The sequence below is a fragment of the Phaseolus vulgaris genome, chromosome 4, assembly GCF_051622355.1.
Source record: "Phaseolus vulgaris cultivar YP4 chromosome 4, ASM5162235v1, whole genome shotgun sequence".
Taxonomy (NCBI): domain Eukaryota; kingdom Viridiplantae; phylum Streptophyta; class Magnoliopsida; order Fabales; family Fabaceae; genus Phaseolus; species Phaseolus vulgaris.
This window is the reverse complement of record NC_143501.1, coordinates 10,693,446-10,715,419: the sequence shown is the minus strand read 5'-3', so window position 1 is coordinate 10,715,419 and position 21,974 is coordinate 10,693,446. Positions and strand designations below refer to the sequence as shown.

Here is a 21,974-nt window from a genome sequence, read left to right as displayed (position 1 = left end):
AAGTCCTCATCGCTGTTTGGCGATTCGAGGCACAAGTTAAGTTTTCAAGTCCTCATCGCCACCTGGCGATCTCAGGCACGAGCATAAAGTTTTTAAGTCCTCATCGCCACCTGGCGGTCGCAGGCATGAGCATAAAGTTTTTAAGTCCTCATCGCCATCTGGCGATTGGAGGCACAAGCACAAAGTTTTAAACCCTCATCGCCACCTGGCAATCGGAGGTGAAAGTTAAGTTTTAAGTCCTACTCGCCCAGAACGAGTATAGGCGAGAACAGAATAAAAAGTCCTACTCGCCTAGAGCGAGTATAGGCGAGAACAGATTAAAGGTCCTACTCGCCAAGAACGAGTTTAGGCGAGAACAGATTAAGAAGTCCTACTCGCCAAGAACGAGTTTAGGCGAGAACAGATTAAGAAGTCCTACTCGCCAAGATCGAGTTTAGGCAAGAACAGATTAAGAAGTCCTACTCGCCAAGAACGACTATAGGCGAGAACAGATTAAGAAGTCCTACTCGCCAAGAACGAGTATAGGCGAAAGTTCAGAGCCAAGAACGAGTATAGGCGAGAGTTCAGAGCAAGATGACAGGTATGTCTAGATAACAGTTAAAATCTGGGCGCCTAGTCCTTGAGCAGGGGTTAAGGGATTCCTTCGGGATGCCCCCTCCTCAAGTATGAATGGCTAGCCCCGGTACCAGATAACAGTTAAAATCCGGGCGCCTAGTCCTTGAGCAGGGGTTGAGGATTCCTTCGGGACGCCCCCTCCTCAAGTATGAATAGCTAGCCCCGGTACCAGATAACAGTTAAAATTCGGGCGCCTAGTCCTTGAGCAGGGGTTAAGGGATTCCTTCGGGACGCCCCCTCCTCAAGTATGAATAGCTAGCCCCGGTACCAGATAACAGTTAAAATCCGGGCACCTAGTCCTTGAGCAGGGGTTAAGGGATTCTTTCGGGACGCCCCCTCCTCAAGTATGAATAGATAGCCCCGGTACGAGATGAGATTAAAAGTCCTCAGTGCATCCATGCAGACCCCTGGGCAAGTTGAGGCACCAGAGAAAATCCTCCTCACCCTCGAGCGAAGCTGAGGTCAGTTATCAGTTAAATCCTCCTCGCCCTCAAGCGAAGTTGAGGTCAGTTAATGGTTATCAGTTAAATCCTCCTCGCCCTCGAGCGAAGCTGAGGTCAGATATCAGATAAATCCTCCTCGCCCTCGAGCGAAGCTGAGGTCAGTTAAATAGTTATGAGATAAATTCTCCTCGCCTAGAGCGGGTGCAGGCCAGAACAGAATACAAGACCTCTTTGCGTAAGCAAATTGAGGCAAGTTCGAAAGTCCTCAGTGCAGAACCGGGCCAACAAAGTTTTAGGCGATGACCTAGAAATACACATGTCACTTGGCAGATCAGGCAAGCGAGATTTCAGATACTAAAAATGACTCCCGCCTACTGCTCAGTAAGTAATTTCGTGTCAAATTTTATTGCTATAGACTAACCGTTTGTTCAAGATAAGTTGATTTCCAGGAAGTTAAGCATCGGTTTATGCTAAGTTAATTGGGTTGAGTAAAAACCAACCAAGTTATCAGGTGATCGCACAACAGATAAGTTATCAGGGTGGAAGAAGTCACAGGGTGGCTGAGGTAGGTTCGTAAAAGACACCTCACTACCCAGATCAAGTTGTTTCAGATTAAAGGCTCAGGGAAGGCAGAGGGAGGTCCGTTAAAGGCAGCTTTCCTCCCAGAATGAGCAGAATTGATAGCTCAAGGTATGAGGCCGCTCCCAAGAGGACGCCTTAGCAGATAAAAAGGAAAATAGCATCCAAAGAAGCCCACGGCTTTGTGATTGAAGCTCGAAAGAAGAAGTACACGGCGAGAACTAAGTTAGCAGAGTTTGAGGCGATGGCATAGAAGTGCGCATGTCACTTGGCAGATCAGGCGAGCTAGATTTCAGATACTAAGACTGATCCACGCCTACTGCCCAGTAAGTGATTTTGCGTTAAATGTTATTGTTTTAAACTAATAGTTTGTCCAGTTAAGTTGATTTTCACAAAGCTAAGCACCAGTTGGCGCTAAGTTGATTTCTTTAAAGCAAGAGTTAGTCAGTTATATCAGATTATTACACAGCAGATAAAAGCAAAACCATGCGCACATTTATATGTATTGAAGAAGAAAATGAAACGGTGAACTTCTTAGTCTTTTTGCTGAAAACAAGTTATCAGCTCAAGACTGGGGGGCTTGTGTACCGACCAGGTCATCGGGTGTGATGACGTGGACAAGAGAATGGTAGGTGGTCAAGAAGTCAACGTAGTCGTCGTATGTAGAAGCGGCGTTCTGCAGTATAAATAATCGGTTATCGCCGAGATGTGTCACCGCCAAGATGGATCATCGCCCATTGCCCAAGAGAAGCATTGCGCAGAAGTAAGACGTCGCCGAGTAAGACGTCGCCGAGTGTAGACATCGCCCCAAAGTAAGACATCGCCCTAAAGTTGGGTGGCGGCACTGTGGGACCCCCCGCACAGAATAAATGATCGAGTCAAAGGGGCACGTGGCAATGCCCACGTGCTCATTAAAGACGACCGACCGCGCTCAAGTTAGAGCCCAAGTGGCCATAAGGTTATACATTGCACTCCAGATAATGGAAGTCCATGGGCCGGATACGCTAAGATCCTAAAGATAGCGGCCCAAGGACCTTCTCCGGGGAACCCTAGATAATAGCAGCAGCGCAAAGGTAAACCCTAGTTTTCACCTATATAAAGGGCACGAAGAGCCCTAGTAAGGGACGCTTTTTTACAGTTACACAAGTTTTAACCTAGTTCTCAGATAGACATACAGAGCACAAACCCTAATTGTTCTTGACGGTGCATCCGCTGAGAGCACAAGGCAATTAGGGCAACACAGTTTTAGCCACACAGTTCCAGTCATTGAGATTATTATACAGTTTCTAGTTACTTTGGTGTTTCTCGCTAGCTGACTTGACCGTCGGAGTGCAAACGGCCGCGAGGGCGCCCCTTTGTTCTTCTTTTTTCAGGTACTCACAGACGAGGCAGAACGAAGGTGCCCTAGCTCGTTAGGACAAGTCGCGCATAAGGACGACCCAGGTCAACCGGCCAGAACACTTGAAATAACTATCCTCTCTTGTAATCTTTCTTTGAATAAAAGCTAGAATGGGACATATCTCTTTTGTAAGAACTTTTTCTTAAATTTCATTGTTTTACCTTAATACATAATTGAACTAGATCATTCAAAGTTTGATAAGATAGAAGTGCCACTATAGCCCTCATCATGTACAACTCAATATTTTTCCTACATTCATATTCTTTACACAGTACCACGTTCAACAACGGTAACTTCCACTTCCATGTCCAACACCGGTAAAAATATATATTACATAGTTTATCTACTAATTAACCAATATAATAACTTCCTCACAAGTATTAAATTAAAAAATGAATCGTTTACAACAATTAGTTTTAATGACCGATGTTATTGATATAATATTACATTGATTCCTTCCATAACTGATATAATAAGCAAGTCACATATTACAATTATACCACTGTGTTTCATTTTATACTAATTCGAAAATAAATAATGTAATATCTTAACGTAAAAGTCAAATTTACACTACTAATTTAATATTATCATTTTCATTCCTAAAGTCAGACTCAAATAAATGTGAAGTTGGAAGATAAACCTATAACTTCCACTCCAAAAGAATTTGAAAATATAAAAGCATGAGATTTTTTTTTTAAATAAGGCAATTTGTTTTCCAGGATTGTGATGAGAGTGAAGTTGGGGTGTACTTTTGTGTCCTAAAAAATATGTGGTATGATAGTAGTTCCCTTCTTGGTGAAATTGAAGCACGTGAAATAATGAGTTTGGAACTTCTTTATTGAAAGTTTTTACTTTTTACATTAGCACATATTCTCTCCTAAATTGCCAAATGCTTATGAATAATATTAAAAACCTTCCTTTACTATTTGGGTTATTTTGGATACCAATGTTTTATTTTCCTAATCTAAAACTAATTACATATGACCCTTTCAACTTGTTCTTTTGTAACAAAAATTCTTATTACCCAATCTCATTTGTATGAAGAAATTTTAACACCTAACATACATATATTTTTATCTCCTAAAAAGAAATAAAATTATACAGGCGCTTAAAGGAAGAGGAATATTGTTAAATTGATTCAAAAAGAAAAAAAGTGAGAAGAAACTTCTCGAATCTGTATGCAATGTCTATTTACATACGAAAAAAAGAGAAATATGCAATCACTTTTATTCTTAATACGGAAAAATCCGTATGTAATGTCTATTTACATACGAAATTAATTTCGTATGTAATGTTCACTTTATATACGGATTCAGGTTTGTATGTAATAATCAATATGTAAATGGAATATTTCTTGTAGTGAATCTGAATAGATTATGGGCGATCACGATAAAGCTTCAAACGCATTAAGATGAGGTAATGATCTCTGGCTTTGAACAAGGAATGATGACAAGACCGTTCTGTGACTCGCTGATCAGGAATCTAACGGAGACATTTTCCAAGATACGTGAACGAGCTGCCACTCACATCGAGACAGAAGAAGCCATGTTCAGGAGGAACGGAAGCTGGCATTCGAGGAAACCTAGATCTAAGGAGAACAACTGCTGAGACAAATTTTAAGGCGATATCTAAATATTCCTCTTTATAAACTTGTGTGATTTAGAATCAGATGTATGGTTTAGAATGCAGTCATATATCAGTGTTATAACATGTGTGTGAGTGATCATGTGCTGTTTTGGTGCTCAAGCAAATACTGTTAAATTTATACATGTAGGTAGAAGGCTAGATATATTGTAAATGCTTAGCCTTTTTTTGGTATTCAAGAAATTCATAAGATGAAAGAAGTTAGAATTAATATAACTGGGTTGGTGGGGAAGAAGCAGGAAAAGTATTTTAAATTTGGTGGGATCCAATGTACTATTTCTCACTATCTTTACTCATCTCTCTATCTCTTTAGTCATATCTTCTCTATTTCTCTTCAACCAAGCACCATTAATTTTCACTTTATTTTTCATTTATTTCCATTTTACCAACTTGCTGGTATAGCTCCTTGCTTCCAGTGGCATTCTTTCTCTTTAACATTGGCTTTATTATATTTGGGTGTGCAATAGGGGTTGAGGATTGTTATGTATCTGTACCCTACAAACTGTCAATCTTTGATTATAGTTTAAATATCTAATTTCTTTTATTAAATCTGTTTGGAACTCTAGGTTGATATTGCAGCTGGTGGATGGCATTCTACTGCATTGACAGATGAAGGAGAGGTATTCTTTTTTTGTGTGTAAAATCTATTGGTTTTAAATTTTTAAAATATTTGAAGTCTACATTTAACTGTACATGTTTAAATTTTTTAGTTTTCTGTTTCTTCTGAAAATAGCTGTTATAGTAGAAAACCATTTATAAATTATTGTTTTTGAAAACAGCTTTTTCTTTCAAGTAAGCTGCTTGTTATACTTTTTTTCATTTTTTAATCATCTATGCAAGGTAGTCGAAATCTTACTCAAGATTGGAATGAGAAATATAAATCCTAAATTAAGAGATCCTAGCATGGATTGTAAGATCCTATAAATTTTATGAAATTTATATACATATAAAATTATTTATCTCTTTTAAAATTCATAATTGAACCTCATAATATATAAAAGACAATGTAATTAGGTGTAAACACCACATCTTATGAAAGGAGTAACTCTTTACAGGTTACAAAACCGTGAGAAAATAATAATCTATCTAAACCAAATAAACTTGTAAGTTAAATTTGTATTCAACTCCATTTCCATCTCCTTCACCATTCAAATCAATCAAGTGTAAATCATGACTATGTAAAGTTTCATTCTCCCCAACTTCGACAGGGACCAAGTTTTCATCCAAATCTAATGCTTCATTATGCTCATGCTCATCTTCCATAACCATTCTTCATCCATCAATATTAATTTGAATTGGTTTTCTTGTTTGTTTCTTCTTAGCTAATTTTGAATTAGTGAAAACAAAAACAACATGATTTGTTGTGCTTTGCTTTAGCCTATTTTTTCTCTGTGTGTGGACCTACAAAAATTCCAAGACAAATATGGCAAGCAAGGAGTGGACTAGTAGATTCCTAATTTTATTCTAGAGTTATATTTTAATATTAACTTACCATCTCAAAGGAACTCCAATTATGCTCACATTCAAAGGAGCTATATGTCAAGCTCAAGACATGAATGAAAAATTTTTGGAGTTCTGGATACTCATCACCATAAGACTCCCACCAATTTGATGGAGTCTTTAAATTAATTGACTTAGTACCCAAGGGACAACCAAATTTTTTTTGCTTATTTTTTGAAATCATCAATTTGAACGTCAATGAGAGTTTGTTCATCCTCATCCTCCACCATCTTACTTATACATTCCATTAAGGGACGACAATGCATTTGAGGGTTAAGAAAATAGCCTACAAAGGCCATAGAATTGCTTGTGCCACCTTTCATCAATGATGTTCCACAAAGGCAAATAACTAACCAAAATAGATTACATTGAGTTAGTTTTTTGTTTTGAATTTAAAAATCACCATCCTAACAAACAAATACATAGACAGTTAGCTAACCAAAATAAAATACCTTTTTTGACAACATTGAAAGCCTTTTGTATCTTCTCACTACAAGAAAATCATGAAATAGAAACCAATTTGAGAAACCAAAAATAATTCGATGCTATAGTAACTAAATTAGAGACCATTTTAGAATTTTTTTTTTGTTTCTAAATTAGTTTCTATTATTGTTAGATGGTTTCTAAATTGGTATCTAATTAACTACCAAGATTTTTGCTACCAAATTTAGAATCTAAATAATTGGTAGTTAAAACCTTGGTAGTTAATTAAATACCAATTTAGAAACTATTTAACAATAATAGAAACTAATTTAGAAACAAAACAAAAAATTAGTCTCTAAAATGGTCTCTAATTTAGTCACTATAACAACTAATTATTTTGGTTTCTAAATATTAGTTTCTATTTCATGATTTCCTTGTAGTGTCTCTTGATGGGAAAAACGCACGCGGAAACAACACACATAATCACGAATCAACTGCAGAAAAATAATCGACACAAGATTTAACGTGGTTCGGTCGCCAACTGCAACCTACATCCACCCGGGCAACTATTAGGCTTACATTATATCCTGTTGCACACCAATTACAAGTACAATGATCTCTTTAAATAGAGATAAATAGAGATAATAAAGAGACACAATGATTAAGCCCACTCACTAAAACATGGTGTATACTCAGCCCAACCCAATTGGTCCTGACTTCATACCCAACAATCTCCCACTTGAAGTCACGAAACAATGTTCACCTGCGCTTCAACTGTGTACAAGGTGTCTTGTCAGCCCAACCCAATTGGTCATGACTTCATACCCAACAATCTCCCACTTGAAGTCACGAAACAACAATGTTCACCTGCACTTCAAACTGTGTACATGTACTTCTGTAATCTCTCGGCGAAACTCAATGTTCCACCACTAGTTGCCACCAGCCTTCTTAATCATTTTGAAGACTTCGTTAAAACTCCCCTTAGTTTCAACACGTCAGTCACTGACCCGTTCTCTGTTCCTACCGACTCCCACTTATAGGAACTGCCGGATCTTGGAACAACCTGAGTTTCAACACGTCAGTCACTGACCCGTTCTCTGTTCCTACCGATTCCCACTTACAGGAACTGCCGGATCCTGGAACAACATGAGAACAAACACTTTTCATATTCAACAAGAATTTTTCTGGAGAAGTTTCAACCGCTGGAATACTGGTTCTCCAAACCCACTGTCGTCTAGGAACCTTAGCTGAAGCACAACCCGTGCTCCCACTGCCACAAGTACCTTTGACTGGTCTACCTGAACCTTTCCATGCTCGTTCATCCTGAATCTGACCTGTGGCTCTGGGTTTCTCTCTTGTAAAGACAACCCTCTTCTGCCCACGAGATTCTGTGAACCGGACTTTGTTTATCTTCTGAACTGGGATGGTCACTCCCTCAGACACGGTAATCCAACCATATACAACTAACCTCTCTTTCTTCCGCAGGCCATGACAAGATTTCCCTTGACGACCTTCCACTGCTGATTTCCGAACTTCACTTCATGTCCCAGTTCATCCAACTGCCTAACAAAAATCAAACTTTTCCTCAAGCTTGGAACAACTCTGACATCCTTCAAAGTCCAAAAACCAACTGGTGTCTTCAACACTATGTCACCCATGCCCGTAATATCAAAGAGTTATGTTGTCCGCTAGTCTTACCTTTCCAAAGTCTCCAATAACTAGATTCTGCAATGCTTCAGAATCCATGACCCAAGAATCCACACTGCTATCCACGCAACAGACTAACAAGTCCTCGTCCGCGAAGTCTTCTGCAATGTTGACTTATTTATCATTAGGGCATTGATTCCTGAAATGCCTCACCTCCTTGCAGTTCCAACATGTTACACTTGAGCAATCCTGAGTCTTTGACTGACTCCTTTTATTCTTGCTCCCACTATCTATGATATTTCTCTTACCTCTGATGACATATAACGATTCACTAGATAATTCCCCAGAACTCCTTCTTCGGACATCCTCGCCAAGAATGAGATCACGAATCTTCTCAAAAGTGAATCAATCAGATCCCGCTGAACTGGTAACTGCTGTAACCGTTCCGGACCAACTGTCATGCAAAGACAATAGCAGTAGTAAAGCTTGAACTTCATCATCAAACTTAATGCCCACTGACGTAAGTCTGGCTAAGATCATATTGATGTGCTCAGTAACTGAACTCGCAAATCCTCAATTTGCATTTTCCACCAACTGAAATTTGTACCATCGAATTTTCAATTCGGAACCTCCCGTCTTCTACTATCTCAAACAACTAGTCGAGATACTCGGTACAATTAATTTCAGATCTTGGCAATTTTTTTTTTTAAATCAAGAACACAAAAATTGCACCATCCAAAATCACTCACCAACAGACCTGGTCGCAGTCCCCACTGCCCTGACGCTCCGCACCACCACTGTCGCTGGTCATCGCTGTTGTGAAGCAGATATGGGAAACCCTAAGCCTTAGGACGCTGCTGCAACCCCTGCAAAACCCTAGCTTTGGGATGTTGTTGCCGCCTCTGCGAAACCCTAACTCTGGGACGCTACTGCAACCGCAATTTTCACATCTCGTCGATTAATTTCTGCTGATCGGATCTCTAGTGTGTAAACGAACCAAGGCTTTTGATACCACTTGATGGGAAAAACGCACACGGAAACAACACACATAATCACGAATCAACTGCAGAAAAATAAATGACACAAGATCTAACGTGGTTCGGTCGCCAACTGCAACCTACATCCACCCGGGCAACTATTAAGTTTACATTATATCCTGTTGCACACCAATTAGAAGTACAATGATCTCTTTAAATAGAGATAAATAGAGATAATAAAGAGACACAATGATTAAGCCCACTCACTAAAACATGGTGTATACTCAGCCTAACCCAATTGGTCCTGACTTAATACCCAACATCTCTTTAGCTTGATTCATTGCTTCATAATTGAAACCCATGGCTGGCTTTTGATCCGAATTAACCAATCAAAGCTCTTCAATTAAAGGCATGCACCCTTCAAACAAGTTATGATATTCTTCAAAAAATGCTTTTCTAAAACCACATCTTCAACCATTTTACCATAATTTGTTTGAGCAAACTTCCTAAACTTCCATTCATGACTAGTAAACATGCTAAAGCTCCCTTATTTTCATGAAGGCACCCTAATGTCAAGTAAGATTTAACAAATCGAGTAATACTTGGTCTTACTAAATATCTTCCTTTTGTGAAATGTTGTAGTAGAGAAATTAGAGAAGATCTTGAATAGATAAAGGTATATCTTTTTTTACCTTTTGATATTGTCTCCTCATAAATTGGAATCTTCTTCTCATAATCATCCAACATTAAGTCAACACAATGTGACACAAGGTGTCCAAAATAGTCTTTTCCTCTTTGCCATCAACATTTGACCAACAACTTTGTATTTGCTGCATTATCAGTCACAACTTGAATGACGTTGTCTTCTCCCACCTCTTCAACAATGTTATTTATCATTTAAAAAACTTTCTCAGCTATTTTAGATATAGAAGATGCATTTATGGACTTTAGAAATACAGTTCCCTTTGTGCTCTTCACCAAGAAGTTTATGATTGTCCTTCTTTTCTTATCGGTCCAACCATCAATCATAATCGTACATTCTGTTTTCTTCCATCCATCCCTATGTACTTGTAAAGCAATTAATGTATTTGTAAATTCGTCCTTCAAATATTTGACTCTAATCTCATGATAAGATGGAGGTTTAAATCCAAGGATATGTCTTGAAGCCAAATCAAACATAGCAGTGAATTCTTCACTCTTTACCTCATTGAAAGGTATAGTGTTGTTATAGAAGAACCTGACAATTGCTTGACATGTTTCCCCTCTTAAACTTTTCTTAAACATGTTGTTGGTGTTTGATGGAGATCAAGCTCAAGAGGACATGGAGGCCAATCAACAAGATCAAGACGAGGTGGAGGCACAAATAGAAGACGCCCATGGAGGTCAAAGTCCACCTCAAAGGATTACAAGAAGCATGTTCAAAGCTTTGGGAGCTAGAGGACATTTATTTTCTCTTTTTGTAATTTCTTTAGTTGAAGGTGCTTAGAGGGAAACATTAGAAACCTCTTTTGTTTTAGCATCTTGTAGGCTTTAGTTAGGAGCTTTGGGGGGGTGTATTAGTAGATAGGTGTAGAAGTAGAATAGGAGGTGCCAAAGTGAAGGAAAGGGTCACACCTTCCTCATGCATAGAATAGGCGCCGGTTCTAGAATGATTTGGGAGGGAATTTTGAATTGTTTTAGCTTGCATTTTCAGCACCTTAGGCTATAAATAGAGGTGCTCTCTTTGTAAAATTCAGATTGGAATTAATCTAAGAAAACTCTACTCAAATTTTGAGTGAACTTTGGAGAGCTTTGAGCCTTCTTCTCTAGTCTTATCTTGATGGATCATTGGAGTCCTCAAGTGGCGGCATCACTCTCATCTAGGAGCATTCCACACTTCTAGTGGCGAGATCATCCAACATTCTTCCATCTTCATGAGCACTCTCTTCTCCTTCCTTTCTTCTCTTTCTATTGTTTTTGTTAGCTTGTGTTCTTGAGTTTTGGTTTGGTGTTCTTACTGTTTTTTATGAGTTTTGGTTCGGCAGTTTTATATTTCAGTCCATTCATCTTGTTCCTTTGCTTTTCTTACTCTTTTGTTCGGTTCAATTTGACTAAAATTGGTTCATCCAAATGAGTTTGGGATTTGGTACTAGTTTTTGGTGAGTTCTTGTCTTAGAACAATGATCCAACTCTAAGAAAAGTGCCTCTATAATGTCCAACTCAAGGTGATTCCTAAGAAGGTCAAGAACCTTTCTCTATATGGCTATTGGAATCACATCAGTGTTGGTAGCTTGTGTACTAACTCTATTCTTAAAAATATTTCTATAACTAGGGTTGTTGCTCGACTCACTATTTTTTCTTTTCTCACCATCTTTTTCCCTTTCCTCCTCCATATTAAGGCTTGATTTCTTATTTAATTTTTGTTGCGAACCAACAACAATTTTCCACATTTCCTTTTGCCTTCCCTATAGTTTAGGAGCTTCCTAGCTCTTTCCAATCCAAATAGTGGGAGGGACCTCTCATAACCATACGAGAAGCTAGAGGAAATTGCAATATCATATGCGAGGATTTGCAAATTGAGGATTTGCGAGTTCAGTTACTGAGCACATCAATATGATCTTAGCCAGACTTACGTCAATGGGCATTAAGTTCGATGATGAAGTTCAAGCTTTACTACTGTTATCGTCTTTGCCTGATAGTTGGTCCGGAACGGTTACAACAGTTACCAGTTCAGCGGAATCTGATGGATTCACTTTTGAGAAGATTCGTGATCTCATTCTTGGCGAGGATTTGTGAAGAAGGAATTCTGGGGAATTATCTAGTGAATCGCTATATGTCATCAGAGGTAAGAAAAACATCAGAGATAATGGGAGCAAGAACAAAAGAAGAAGTCAGTCAAAGCCTCGGGATTGCTCAAGTGTAACATGTTGGAAATATAAAGAGGAGGAGCATTTCAGGAATCAATGCCCAAATGATAAACAAATCAACATTGTAGAAGAATTCGCGGACGAGGACCTCTTAGTTTGTTGTGCGGATAGTAGTGTGGATTCCTGGGTCATGGATTCTGGTGCTTCATTTCATTCTACCCACAATAGTGAAGCAGTATAGAATCTAGTTATTGGAGACTTTGGAAAGGTAAGACTAGCAAACAACAAAGTTTGATTTCTGTTAGGATGGGATGACTAGACACCATGTTTAGTGAGTGTGCTTAATCATTGTGTCCCCTTTATAATTTCTATTTAAAGAGATCATTGTACTTGTAATTGGTGTGCAACAGGAAACAAATGAAAACCTAATAGTTTTTCGTGTGGATGTAGCTTGCAGTTGACGACCAAACCACGTTAAATCTTGTGTCGTTTATTTTCTTGCATTGTTTCGTGATTATGTTTATTACTTTCGCGTGCATTTTTTCCATCAAAGAGCAGTAAAATACCCCAGAAGGTTCAACTTTTCGTTGAGGAAGATATTGTGCAGGTACCCTTTTTCTTTCTACACTGCGTCAATGTCATGTTTGGTAACCACAACAATCACTTTCTAGCCTTTATCTCACTTTGACATCATTCATGCTCCAAAATGAAGAACCAAAACATCTTAAACTATTTAAATTCTGAAGATGTAAATTTAGCTTTTTCCTCACAGGAACCTTTTCGACTTCATGTTGTTGCTTCATATCTTGTACTAATCGCCACAATCTAACGAAAGAATTTTGAAGGGTAATAATTTTTTGTGATATGAAGATAATTGATTTGTGGTCAGGTATCCTGTGGAGGTACTCACTCAGTGGCATTAACCCGTGATGGTCGCATGTTTTCTATAAGTATTTTCTATGCCATCTTTATTTCTCTTTTTTATACCAAATTTAATTGATTTGCTTGAACTGTTTGCAGTTTGGTAGAGGTGACCATGGACGTCTTGGATATGGTAGGAAAGTGACGACTGGTCAACCAATGGAGGTACCTATAAACCTTCCTCCTCCTCACAGTCTCACTGCCACTGAAGCTGAGGGACATTGGTTTGCTAAACTTGTTGCCTGTGGTGGCAAACATACCTTGGCAATAGTAGAATGGAAAACAGATCATCTTAATTGATTCATAAATCATAAAAATAAAGCAAAAACTGAAAAACTAGATCATCACCCTAATCACACTCATTTCAAATTCAGTTGTGGTGCTAAACTTTATCTGTTGTATTTAGCTTGATATAATCTTATTTTCTTTTGGTAATAACTTAAATAGATATAACATTTTAAAACTTTATTATGTTATTTCTTAAAATCTTACCATAAGATAATTTTTTATTATTTAAAACATTGCCTTTGAATGTGTAAAGGGATAATATATCTCTTCTCTTTTTAGTCTTTTCTGTTGTAACCACCTATTGGTTATAACTCCTTGATATATACTTGTAAATGTGATCTGTTATATGAATAATTCACTACAAAAAATTATGTATAAATTGACAGTTTTAATGTGACGGTTATTAATAACTGCCACAAATTTCTGCTTAATACGACGTTTTAGTAACCGCCAGAATCATCGTGCAGATTGTGTCATTTTAAAGTGTCACAAATCTCCTTTGAAATATACACTCTCCAGCGTTTTTCTTTCCTTTGTACCTTTTCTCTTTCTCAATTTATTTTTTGGAAACCTCATCAATTTTACTCTTAGGAATCCTCTTCACTCACAAACCCTAATCTTCTTTCTCTCCAAAAACCTCAAACCTTCACTCTTCATTCACGGCACCCTCAAACTCTTCACTCTTCTCTGTAAACCCTTCCCTTCACTCTTCACTCTTTTCGTGAAACCCTTCACTCTCATCGCAAACACTCTCGCTCACTTTCACAGTCACTATTCTCGCCAAAGCCTCTCTCATGCCCTCTCACTCTCACGCAAACACTCGGTCTCCGCAAACCCTCTCACCGCAAAACCTAACACTCCTTCACAGAAAACCATTGTCGCCGTTTGTTCTGTCCGCCATCGCCGCCGGCTTGAAGGACGCCCTCCGCGCAACGATTTCAAAAGTTCATCATCGCAACAATTACGATTTCGATGATTCTTGGTTTGGTTTCTAAATTGGATTCCCAATTCGTTTATAATTTGATTGTTGTGCACTCTTCCTCCTGTATTGAAATGGTTTGTGGGACATTTGATATTCTCGTATCATTCATTTTTGTGCCAATGATGAAGTCAATAGGCTTGAGGTAGTTAGAGAGGGCGATGATGTTTTTAGTTAACGGAGTTGCAGATCTAACAATTATACTAAATATTTTCAGAACAGTAGGTACAAAATGAAGTCTCAAAGGGTGTATTGACTCGTGAGCAGGGGAGGGAGTCCTCTTTGTGAGCTTGATCTATGGTCTTATCAATTTTAGAGGTTGTGCGATTACGAACGGAGATGGGAAGCAACCTCATGTGGAGACAAATTCTTCAGCAAGAGACAAAGAGCACCTGAAGCTCCTCTTCGACAACCCTAGGTTTGAGCCCATTTTCCACAATAGCTTAAAGATTAAATGAAATCTTAGATTAAAATTATGATTGTAACATGTTTGACAGAATGTCCATCGATACAATTGTGGAGGTTGGTTGCATCACGTCAATACTCTTGAGAATTTCTCATACGACGAGAAAAAATTAAACAAATAGAAGTGGGACACATGGTTGATTAAAGGTGCAAATCCATTTTACCCACCTGTCCATATTTCTATTATTAAGCAGATAACTAGTGATGTTCGATGGTCTTGTTTATTTCTTTGGACGTATATTTATTTGTTGCTTGTATTTCTAACTTGTTGCAGGTCACTCAACTTTATCCTTTTGTCCTTAAGTCTAGCATATTAAGAAGGCTTATTATGTCAAGGTAATAAATAATGAAATGAATGTCCTTCACTTTTTCTGATTTGTACAACCAAAAACATATATTCGAAATGTTCTTGTACTGTTACCTAATCTGATGGAATGTTGAATTTGATTATACTATGTGTTTGTGTTATGGAATCGACTAGGTGGTTATATAAACATGGCTTTGGTTTTTTTGTTGTTTAATTTTGAATAAACCATCAATTTGTATTTGAAGTATCACCCCTCATCTAAATGGTCCTTAAAATAATGAAATTATATAAGTTATCTCCATAGAGTATTGAATATCCATCAATATTTGATATATTTTACAGAAATTGAGGAACTGGTTTGAAGATTTTTTCAACACATTAGGGACTATGTAGCATGATTTGTAATACTTTAGTGGCTACATGTATGCTTTCATTAGTTTAAGGACAATTTAGCAGAGAGGGTGATGCTTCATGGACTGAATTGATGGTTTAATTTTAATTTTTTTATCCATTCTAAGACTAGTGCTATACAACAATTTCATATAACTAGACTGCCTTGGTTAATTTGGCATTTTCTATTTTGAATTGTGTCTGAAAGTTGGATTTGAATAAGCCCAAAGGTTGAAGTTGTTTATTGATCTTGTTCTGCCTTGGTAGCTGTTAATTTCAAATGTGCTCTCCAGAAAACTCTTAATTGGTGACACAAAAAATATAGGGTGAATTTTGGGAGAGAGTAGAAGAAATGATGGCTCTCTTCTAGTTACTTTTACATTAAATTTTTAGAAAACTTCATTCATGCTTGTGTTTTACCTTTTTATATTGTTTTCTAACTAAATCTTAAACTTGACAATTCCTCCTTTTTTTCAATTTAATAGATGTTAATCTCTCTCTCTTCCCTTTTCAGGCAAGAATTATTCACCCTGATAAAAATCCTGGGGATCCTAAGGCTGTAGAAAATTTTCAAGTAAGCAATAAGAAGCTCTGTTTTATGTTTTGTCGGATTCTCAAAACGAAGATATATTTAATAGAGACCATTATTAACAAAGTTATGCCATCCTTCTTAGTTCTTACTTTTAGACGTTTTACAGTATAAAATATAGAAGTATTTATACATTTTGAATTTCTCCCTCTATTCAGTTTGGTTTATTTTCTCAATATACTTTTCTAAGTCTGGTATCTTTGTATATTTACTAGAAACTTGGTGAGGCTTACCAGGTTTTAAGTGACCCCGTGAAGCGTGAAGCATATGATAAAAATAGAAAGGAGGGATTACCACAGTAAGTTTATATTATCTTCCATTACTCACCATTAATTAGCTAATAATTGCTTGCAATTAATTAATGCTCCATCAAATAGTGAAGTGTTGTTTTTGCAATTCAAAGATAACTTGTGAAGGTTTTTATCAAAAAGAAGTTTTTGGTATAATTGTCTGTATTCATTGAATTTTCCTTTTCTTGTTACTATATCCAGTTGTTGTCAAATTTAAATCGGAACCGAACATATGTAACTGAATATACTCTACGTGCATGTTGTTGAATCTCTTTATATATTAATGTGATTCAAGTCTAGACAATGATTTAGAGTTACTGTAAAATGAAGTAAAAGAAACAAGTGAAAAGATAGAGATACAATAGGCACTTAAAGGGGCTTGCTTCCTCACTGTTGAAAACCACATAAATCTTTTTGTGCCCCTTTTACCTCCCCTCCTTCTCTCATGTACTCAGCTTATCAGAATTTCACTCTCCAATATTCACAAACCTACCTTTTGTGTCCTCTGATATATCATTCCCGCATGATTGAGCATAGAAAGGTGCCTAACATGGTGTTTGTTATGTTATTAATAGTATTTGCCATTGTTGACAACCTCATAGGTTATTTTTCTTTTTGTTGCAAGTTAGAAAGCAAGTCTAACCAAACTTAGTGAAACTCATTGAAGATATTTTGTAGTATTTGCTCAAATGTACAAGAAAGGTTTTGAAAAAATATTCTCAATTAATCGAGTGTTGTTTATAGAAAATCTATAACTTGATCAAGTGTGCTAGTTATGTGAGTATTTTCCACTATATGTTGAGGTATCAAAATTATAGTGGAGACCTATTATCTTTTTATTTGAAGGATGAGAGAATGAACTTCTCTGTTTTGTATTGCACTAGAATGACAATTATTTAAGAGTACAATATCTCTATCTCACGATTTTAAGACTAAAATGTGATACCATAAAATCTCGATCGATTCTATATTATCTAAAAGGAAAGACAAACAATTCTAGCTAATTTGCAATAATACCAAACAGTAAAATAAAGTCCTAAAATTAGTTTATAACGTAACTCCCAAAATTAGTATTAATCTATATCAACCAATTAAGGCTTGTTTATTTATGAGGAATCCACTAAAATAATTATTTTAGATGTTTCAAGATGAATCTAATGTAACAAAATGTTTTCATGGATTCAGAAACCTGCTAAATACACTGATATTTTTTCAGAGATTCCATGATGGACCCTACAGCTGTATTTGGAATGATTTTCGGAAGTGAAGTTTTTGAAGAATATATTGGACAACTTGCACTGGCTTCTTTAACATCTATAGAGATTGATGAAGACATATAGGATCCTGAAGTTCAGAGGCAAAAAAATTCAAGAAAAGATGAAGGTATTTTTTTTCTCAAATCTTTATGATGAAGGTATTTGTACTGTTTCTTTGTTGTAACCATAGGCATGTAAAAAGAAAAGGGAGCAGAAGCTTTTAGCAATTCTGAAAGACCGGCTTCAACTGTCTGTTGTTGGTCAAGAAGAAGAATTCACTGCATGGGCAAAGTCAGAAGCTCGTAGGCTCTCTAAAGCTGGTAAATTCCTCTGTTTATGGTGTAATTTTAGTAATGTATTATTCAAAAGTTTCAATAATTGAAACATTTTCATTTTCAAGAGTGTTAATTTATTGTTTATGCCATGTGCATTCTACACTTCTCTTTCAATTGGGACCTATCTTTAACACTATTTGAGGTTGTAATATACAAGGGACTGAAATAAATTATAATGATTTATGGATGTAATATAAGTTTTCAGTTTTATTTCACAGAAATTTGTTTTAGAGGTGCAAATATTAAGTTTTTCTTTTCAGTTTTGAAATATAATTGGCATTCTTGAAATAAATTAAAACATATATTCATTTTGCAGTAGTTTAGAATCTTCAAGAATGCTTCAACATCCTATAGAAATTACATTATTTTTTTAGTGAAAGGAGATGTCCAAATAATGTCTAATTTGTAAGGCTATTATGCTAGCAAATCAGGTCTACTGTTGTCCTAGATTTCTATTGTTGAATTATTAGGATTCTTACTATGCTACAATGTTATTAAGTTGTGCCAAGCTTGTACTAGTTGTTGTGCCGCATTTCTTCTTGAGCTTAAGTACAATTTCAGGTATTTGAATGATGAATCTATCCCATGATTGTGAAATTTTATTCTAATACTGTTTTCATTTATTTTTTAAAAATTGTCAATTAACTGTGAACATATTTTAACTTATTTCAGGTACCGGATATTGGAAGTAGTGCTTAATTGATGATGATGTATTGATCATGATGATATACTGGACTGCCTTGTACTTTTGAACAATTATGTGTTGTTATTTTAAACTTTATTAAGGATGCATGAATTTTTTATGTGTTTTCATTTTCAATTATATATAAACTTTTGAACATTATTATGTGTGCTTTAATTTTCAATGAAATGAATGAGTGATTAGAACTTTATACATTATTTTATTTTATTATGAAAAAGTGGTTGTTAAATTTTATAATTGTATAAAACAGATTATAAAAAAGATTATAAAATAGTGGTGGTTAAATTTGGGTTTATGTGTTTTAATTTTCAATTCCATACAAATTTTGAACATTATTATGCGTGCTTTAATTTTTAATGAAATGAATGGATGATTATAACTTTATACATTATTTTATTATATTATGAAAAAGTGGTGGTTAAATTTTATAATTCTATAAAACAGATTATAAAAAAGTGGTGGTTAAATTTAATAATTGTATAAAATAGATTATAAAAGAAATTACAAAAAAGTGGTGGTTAAATTTTATTTATTCAGAATTAGAATTACGTCAGTTAAAACCGCCACTACTTATGTTTATTATGGTGTCAGAGTCTTCTTCAATGAATGTAAATTACGACGGTTATAACTGACAGTACTTACATACAAAAACCGCCACTACTTACACTATTTTTAAAGTGGCGGGTGTTGCGGCGGGTAGTATAAAACCGCCACATAAAACTTTGTGGCGGCCAGTTCTATGGCGGTTTGGGAAACCGCCACAAGCGTATATTGCGGCGGTTATAAACGCCAGTTTATACGAAAATAACCGCCACAATATACACTTTTTTTTGTAGTGATTGATATACTTTTTCCTTTTCTCAAACTCTCACTCTACTTTTATTCTTTTACCCTTCTCTTCACATGGTATACAAAGTTATTCTTACTCATGTCTTCCCCTTCTTCTTCTTCTTCGGCTACCAATCTTGAAATTTTTTCTAGTGTTTCTTCCTTCACACCTCATACTTTCTCTACTCCAATTTCGTTGAAATTGGATGATGATAACTTTTTTCTTTGGAAGCAAACAAGTCACTACCACTGTACATGGTTTCAATCTTTCACGATTCTTGGAGGAGTCTTCATCACCTCCAGAATTTAGCACTGTTGAAAATCCAGAATCGCCCACTCTTAACCCTGTTTTTCTTCAGCATCAACAACAAGATCACCTTCTCGTTGTCTGGCTTCTCGCATCCATGACAACGCCAATCTTGACGAAAATGGTGGCACAATGTATCAAATCTGGAATAAAATGCATACGTATCATGGAACTCAGTCTCGAGCCAAAATCAAGAAACTCAAGGTACAGTTACGCAATCCTAAGAAAGATCATTCCATTTCCACCTATCTTCTTAATCAAAAGAAAATCGTGGATACCTTTGTCGCTGTCGGTGCCCCAATCTCGATCGATGATCAAATTGAAGCTATTCTGGACTGCTTACCTGGCGAATATGACGGTTTCATTACTTCTGTCTCCTCTCGCATCGATCCATACACAGTTGAAGACATTGAGGCTCTTCTGCTTGCTCAAGAGGAACATTTTGACAAACATCGATTGTTGGATTCTGGTATTGTTCAAGCACATATTTCAACAGCTTCTTGGCAACCGTCAAACCCCACATACACCAAACCATGGATGAATCAAAATCATAGAGGTGGTTGTCGTGGTGGACAACCCTCAAATCTTTTCTCTGGAGCGTCAAATAGAATTTCTGGAGCGTCAATAAGAAACCATAATTTCAAGATCTAGTGCCAAATTTGTGGAAAGATGGGTCACACAGCTCTCTGTTATTGGCAAATGTATGACACCGATTCAAATAGCTCTATCAATGCTAATGCTACTGAAATTTTTGCTTCAGCGAATGAATCTGCTGAACCATCTATTTTGGGAGCACCATCTACGGTCACCGATCCTCGTTGGTATCCTGACAGCGGTGCTACACATCACTCACAAGTGACTTCAATGCTTTTACCACTAAATCCAATTATAATGGCATCGAGGATGTAAAGTTAGGTAATGGTTCAGGTACTCCCATTACTCACATTGGCTCTGCCACTTACATTACTCCTTACCATAACACTGACTTCTTCATGTTCCAAACATCACCAAAAATCTTATAAGTGTTTCTAAGTTTTCTAAAGACAATAATGTCTTTTTTAAATTCTATTATGGTTACTGCCTTGTCAAACAGCAGGATACAAAGCGGATCATTCTACAAGGAAAACTTAAAGATGGTCTTTATGTGTTTCCTCCGTTTACTCACAAACTCAAACCTTCTGTATGCAATATTAGTGTTAATTTTGTGTGTTCTAAGTTTCAACTATGGCATAATCGCCTTGGTCATGCTTCCTATAACATTGTGACCTGAGTAATAAAATTGTGCAAAGTACCATGTATTAAACACTCTGTTTTGTGAAAACTGTACTATTGCTAAACATCACCAATTACCTTTTCATGATTTTGAAACTGTTTATACTTGTCCTCTTGAACTTGTTTTTGCTGATATATGGGGTCCTTCTCCATACTATTCATCTAATGGATCTCGGTACTACTTAGCCTTTCTTGATGCTTATTTGCACTTTACATGGCTTTATCTCATATCATCTAAATCTCAAGTTTTTTCAGATTTCCATCGTTTTAAAAGTTTTGCTGAAAAACAAACTGGATGCATATTAAAAAGCTTACAAACGGATAATGCTAAGGAATTTATTACTCTTACACCTTACTTGCATAATAATGGGATACAACATAGGCTAACTTGTCCTCACACATGAGCAAAATGGCTCAATTGAAAGAAAACATAGACATGTTGTTGAGACAGGTTTAGCCTTATTATCAATTGCCTCTTTTTTTATAAGTTTTGGGGAAAAGCTTTTCTTACTGCAACTACTATTATTAATCACTTACCATCTTCTGTGCTTAACAACCGTACCCCTTATGAAGTTCTTTTTAACAAGAAACCCACTTATGAATTATTTAAAGCTTTTGGTTGTGCTTGTTATCCTTTGCTTAGACCGTATAATCATCATAAGTTTGAATATCATGCTTCTATATGTCTGTTTTTGGGATATGATTCTAAACATAAAGGGTACCTTTGTTTGTTGCCTTCTGGTAAGACCATTATCTCACGACATGTCATTTTTAATGAAACTGTTTTTCCTTTTTCTCTAACCAATAATCCTTTCTCTATTGGTTCTAATTTGTCACCTTCTACTCATTCTAATGTGCCCCTCACTGTTATTACTTCACCCACCTCTTTACCATCTGCTCCTAATAATAATTATGCTCCTATTAATAATTATGTTACTCCTACTTGCACCATTGCACCTATATCTTGTGAA

At 36.4% G+C, this 21,974-nt stretch overlaps 1 long non-coding RNA gene across 2 annotated transcripts; it reads left to right on the top strand.

Annotated features, from left to right (window-relative positions):
- Window positions 1-13,643: 13,643 nt before the first annotated feature.
- Window positions 13,644-18,734, top strand: LOC137837199 (uncharacterized). Of its 2 annotated transcripts, XR_011085390.2 has the most exons (8): window positions 13,644-14,679; window positions 14,759-14,873; window positions 15,001-15,062; window positions 15,938-15,997; window positions 16,228-16,310; window positions 17,519-17,685; window positions 17,761-17,878; window positions 18,566-18,734. It is a non-coding gene; the product is annotated as an uncharacterized LOC137837199 (long non-coding RNA). The 2 variants fall into 2 exon arrangements; XR_011085387.2 differs by having other exon boundaries at window positions 17,519-17,878.
- Window positions 18,735-21,974: the final 3,240 nt, after the last annotated feature.